We start from the raw sequence: 4,896 nt of genomic DNA, 5'->3' as shown, positions 1-4,896 counted from the left end.
CTTCAATCCAAATCTTCATTTTGCTACTCCGGCCTCCGATTTCCCCAATCCTAAGACCCCGTCTTTTTCATCAGTTTTGCGCAGGAACATCCTTGTAAATCCCCCGTTAGTAGCCATCGTTTCTGATATCGGTGGTATTCGCTCTGTTAAGATCTCACAGTCCGCTTATGATAGGCGGATTTCACTTTGTGAAAACTCTCTCATCGGTCGTCTGATTTTAGCGAAGGGTGACACCCCTTGGAAGGTTGCGAACCTCAAAACTAAGCTGGGTAATGAATGGGGATTGACAGAATCATGGAAACTGATCTCTATTGGCAGAGGTTTCTACTAGGTCTTCCTACAATCGAAGGAGGCTAAAGATAGAGCTACCAGCAAGGGCGTCCTCAATCTCAAGCCGGGGGTCTTCCGTTTGCAACCCTGGAAAGCAGATTTTGATCCTTATGCTGAAAAATCGACGCATGCACAGGTATGGGTTCGCTTCTATAGTTTGTCTTGGGAGTATTGGGACCCTCAAATCTTATCAGATATTGCCTGGGGTTTAGGGGGTTTGATTCGTTTTGATAAAAAAGACATTAGATGGAGATCTTGGGCATTTTGCTAGACTGTTAATTGATATAGACCTAGCTGAGGAGATCCCTCCTCAATTGGGCATTGAAATAGAGGGTAAGCAATTCTAGATAGATGTATCCTATGAAACCCTACCTAGCTTTTGCAAGGTTTGTTACAACATTGGGCATTTGGCGTATGTAAATTTTCCTACTTTTTATAGTCTAGTCCAGTCTTGGACAAAGTAATTATATGTAAAACCCAATTAGGCACAGCTTAGCCCATGAACAAGTCTGGTTTAGAATAACTCGAAACACTTCAACATATTCTATGCGATGAGATATTTTTAATAGTATATTATAAACTAAAACAGAAAAGTGATGAAATTTTATGAGCCATATGTGAAATAAGAGATAAGGGCAGTTATTAAAAAAATTGTACTTAAAAGTTTAAAATATAAATTTGGATCCATTTAAGACCTAAAATATCATATTATTTGGTCATTTTTTACGTCTGAATCGATATTATAACTACATTTATAATTAAAAAATTACTATATATATATATATATATATTAAAAAAATTGGCCCTAGACTTTGAGCGGCCGCACTCATAGCCTTTAGCGCTGACCCTGATGATGAATGAGAAATTGATGCTCAAAGGGAACCGCTTGAAATGGTTTGGAAAAGATTAAAAGGAAATTAATCTTTCCCATCCCAATGTGAATTTTATCTAGTTTAAACGGAAATGACCTTTACAAGTCTTTAATCAATTAGCAGGGAAAGACTCTTTCGTTCCAGGGGTGTAGTTGAAGTACCATCGGGTTAGATGAATTATCAAATTATTATTTTATTTTTAAATGTATAATCTTTGGTTTTAAATAAATTTTTTAATAAATAACCAAAAAACGGGATTATATTGATTCCTGATCCGACCTCCGGTTCAATCCTGGTTCATGCTGGTTTGTTGAGGATTCAACAAACCAGTATAACTCGGACCGAACTCCTCATTGGCTCACAGTTCAACTGTTCGGTTCACGACAGTTTGTTGAGGATTCAATATACTAGCGTAACTCGGACCGAAGTCCTCAAAATGGTGCATCTCGCCTAGGAGTTGAGTAATACTCTTAGCTAAGGTGTCTTTATAGTTTCTTTTCTGGAAAAGATAGTATTTTCGGCTCTCGCTCTTTGCACAAGCGGTTACCATCTTCCTCCTCTTTTTGTGGTCCATGAAGGAGTTCCCTAATGATTCCTTTTAAACCTTTACTTCAAGAAGTTAGTAAACTTTGCAGCAGTCCTAATTTACTAATAAAGCCCCGACAGTGATGAACCAGGCGAGGAAGATCAATCATGATGATAATTGATGGTTTGTTTAGTTTAGTCATAGCAAGTAGATAGACATCTTGCCGATTCTCGGGGTTCTCCATGTTAAAGAAGCTGTCCTATTAAAATTGAACATTTGAACCTTATCCTTTTTTATTTATTTTATCTAATGTTTTAGGAAGACCTCCCATTGAATTTGAACCTTATCCTTTTTCGTATAAAATGCTATTCATGACTGTTACCATGATCGATTTATCAATTGCCCTTTAACTACCAAAATTAGAAAATTTTGAACATTAAAACTGACTGTAAATATTAAAATATTTTTTGACCTTATAAAAAAAATATCTTATGTCATATTATCTTCAACTTTAAAATAAAACAAAATAAAAAATATCTTATGTCATGTTAACTTCACGCTCTTTATAGTCGTTTTCATGTCTTTATGAATTTTGTTTTCATGTTTTCATATATTTATAAATCTAGTTTTAATGCCTTTGTGAATCTTCACGCTATTACCTTATGCCTTTATGGATCTTCACGCTATCACTTTATGCCTTTATTAATCTTCGATTGCTTTCAACATGTCTTCGTATCTTTGTATTGGCATGAATCTTGTTTTCATGCCTTTATGACTTGTATTTGTCAGAGATTAATATAAGATCTATGATTAGGCTTTAACTATCACTTCGAGCTTTTAGATCAATTAGTTCCTTGATATGGTATCAGAGCCTCTAGGACCAAACGGTCGAGGATTCGTCCTGGCAATCTCATTAATTTTTGGAATTAAAAACACATGACGGAATGTATCATAATTCAATTGGTTCCATGATAGTATTTTCATACGTTTATGAATCTTATATTGATATGTATCTTGTTTTCATATTTTAAGAATGTTTTCATCGTTGAATCTTATTTATGAATCTTTATGAATCTTATATTGATATGTGTCGTTTTCATATCTTAAGAATGTTGTCATCGTTGAATCTTGTAATCTTATATTGATATGAATCTTGTATCTTGTTTTCATAACTTTAGAATCTATTTCATCATTTGCCTTTATAAATTTTGTAGGGTAAATAATTATAAAGTCCTTATGTTTTTGCTTAACATATTAGTAGATCCATTATATTATTATAAGGTCCTTAAGTTTTATTTTAATCAACTCTTTAGTTCTTCCATCTGTTTTTTTAGAAGAAAGTCCAAATTGCCCCTAGTTATTTACATAAAAAAAAACTTATATTTTAATGCTAAAATTTAATCCAAGTAGTTTTAATAAAGTTGATGAAGTATATATACACCAAAATTTATATAATTGTATATACTAATCATTAAAAATGTATTTTTATTTTTTAATATAATTTTTTTAAACTAACATTAAATTTAATAATTTTTTAAAAAATTATATTTTTTCTTTATTTATAAAATTTATTAGAGATAAATAAAGATTATTCTTTACAAAATTTATATAGTTTTGCTCCTATTTTGATAATTTTAGAAATATTTTTCATTCATTTTTTAGTTAATAAATTTTAGGCTACTAAATTAAAATTCTATAATTATATAAAATTCAATAAATTAATTACTCAATACTGTAGAGATTATGTAGGAAAAAATGAGAAAAAAACATAAAATAGAAAAAATAGATGTTTTATTATTAAAACATAGAGTAAAGGGTAATTTTGGTATTTTGAAATTTATTTGGTATAATTTGACCATTGACTCAAACATAAGGACTAATGAGTTGATGAACACAAAAACCGAAGGACTATATAATTATTTCTAAAAACAGAAGGATTGACTTATATTAAGTAAAAACTCAGGACTACAATTATTTACCCAATTTTGTATGACTTAGCATGTAAATATGCCTTTAGGATTTATATTTTAGAATTTGCTTATTGTACTTCTTCAATTTTTAATGGCATTGCATCCATTTGGATCCCCAAACTAAAGTTTCAAAATCAATTAGAACTCTAAACTATCAAAATCATCAATTAGATCTCTGAACTAAGCAAAAATAATTAATTGAATCCTCATCATATCCTAAAATCAGAAAACTCTAAACTATCAAAATCATCAATTAGGTCTCTGAACTAAGCAAAAATAAGTAATTGAATCCTCGTCATATCCTAAAATCAGAAAACTTTAAGCTATCAAAATCATCAATTAGGTCTCTGAACTAAGTAAAAATAATCAATTGAATCCTCATCATATCTTAAAATAAAAAACTTGGACTATTTGATATAGACGGTAATAATCGCTGTGTTGGTTCGTTGTGTTGGTTCAAAATGGTTTTAGGGGTTCAAAATGGTTTTACGAAAGAGTAATAAATAACCGAATGATTTTCGATGTGGCCTCAATTGGTTTTAGGGGTTCAAAACGGTTTTACGAAAGACTTTAAATAATCGAATGATTTTCAATGTGGCCTCAATTGAAAATTCTTGTTTAAAATGGGGACTTAATTGAAGATTCTTGTTTAGAATGAAGACTCAATAAATTGATAATCCTAATTGACTTTGAAACCTTAAAGTAAGAATCCAAATGAGTGTTGTGCCATTTTTAATCTAATGAAAATATAAAACATTTTCATTAAAAAAAACAAAAAAAAAAAAAAAAAAAACTCAAAACTTATATTGTAGGGCTTTACCTCAAAGGGAGCCCTTCCAGAAATTCTCTAGTGCCCAGGCCTCAGAGGGAGTTTGGAAATAGTTTTCAATCAGCAATACGCGCCTCAGTTAGAACCTCATTAGCTACGTCATTGCCCCAAGCGCAAAGATGTTTTTTAACGCTGTGGCGCTACCATATTCATAGTCACACAGGTCCCTGCTTCAGTTCTATGTGACCGATGTGGGATAAGTATCACTCTTCAATGCTTCAAACTCATTCTAATACATGAATGCTTCAAACTCATTCTAATACATGAATGCTTCAAACTCATTCTAATACATGGCACTAAAATTATTACATTATTACACCTGAGCTCAACCACCAAAAATTAGTTATCTGAGTTTTTCAATAACCAGGG

General features: G+C 31.5%; 1 pseudogene; it reads right to left on the bottom strand.

Annotated features, from left to right (window-relative positions):
* Nucleotides 1-4,510: 4,510 nt before the first annotated feature.
* LOC136231741 (U4 spliceosomal RNA) lies at nt 4,511-4,648 on the bottom strand (annotated as a pseudogene).
* Nucleotides 4,649-4,896: the final 248 nt, after the last annotated feature.

This window comes from Euphorbia lathyris, chromosome 5 (assembly GCF_963576675.1).
Source record: "Euphorbia lathyris chromosome 5, ddEupLath1.1, whole genome shotgun sequence".
In the NCBI taxonomy this organism is placed as follows: domain Eukaryota; kingdom Viridiplantae; phylum Streptophyta; class Magnoliopsida; order Malpighiales; family Euphorbiaceae; genus Euphorbia; species Euphorbia lathyris.
Note: the sequence above shows the minus strand (reverse complement) of the source record. Positions and strands in the feature narration are given on the sequence as shown.